Source organism: Nematolebias whitei, chromosome 7 (genome assembly GCF_014905685.2).
Source record: "Nematolebias whitei isolate Nwh7 chromosome 7, NemWhi1, whole genome shotgun sequence".
NCBI lineage: Eukaryota > Metazoa > Chordata > Actinopteri > Cyprinodontiformes > Rivulidae > Nematolebias > Nematolebias whitei.
Window position 1 is genome coordinate 32,083,995 of NC_056504.1, and position 1,014 is coordinate 32,085,008.

Sequence of the window (1,014 nt, forward strand, 5' to 3'; positions counted from 1 at the left end):
TTTTCACCTAACTTGTTAAATGAATACAGCACACACGAGCTATAATCTTCCAAACGACTGTCTTCGTCGCGGTGTTTTTTGTTTGATCTCTCAGCTCGCGCCCACAGCCCCAGCGGCGGGAGCGCGTGCACCGAGCGGAAGGTGACTGACCTGGTCTGTGTGTTGAACCGCAGAGGAGACGCTTCTGCTCTGCTTCTGGTTCGGTTGTTTCCCTCGCCTTCCCCCCGTCGGCACCGAGCGTACAGAGCCGCGGCGGTGCTGGAGGTGGTCAGGTCGGTTTGGCGTGGAGTCTGGAGTTCATTGCTGCCGAGCTGCTTTTGGTCGGTCTGTCCCCCCTCCCTCCCCCCGTCCCACTCCACTCAGCCTCCCGGGATCTTGATGGAGGCATCAAGTTACCTTGTGAAACCCGGTTTGTCTTCATTTTAACGGATTGTGCAAACGCATGTTCGCAATATTTTTGCGTGACAGGTGACTTTATTATTATTTATTATTATTGTTTGTTTATCTTTGAAATCTCTGAACACTTCTGAGCCCTTGTTTTCGCGCAGATCCGCTGCAGCCATATGTCCCACAGCTCTCTGAGGTAGTCTAAAAAAGTTAAATCTGGTCCTCTGGACATAAAGCCCCCCCCAACAAAACTGTAGAAACGTTTCATCTTTCTTCTGAAACACTACTTCAGTCTGAGGTGCTGTATTCAGCTCAGTCTTATAAATAGCACTCTCTCACAGTGGATCAACCAGTTTGCTGCTGACAACCAAAACCAGCTGCTCACATGATCAAGGAGGACCATCAGCCTAACAATGGATCATTAGCACACTGATGGCTGTTTGCTATTCACTCCTTGATCTTTTCTACATTTTTTTTTTTTTTTTTTTTTTTTGAATGTCCAGAGGACCAGATTTAACTTTTTTTTAGCTTTTCTACCTGGATTATTGAGCCTGAATCAGGAGATTATCTGAGGTAGAGTTGCACTCGGGTCCAAAAAATCCAACCTGGCCCCAGCCTGCAGCCATC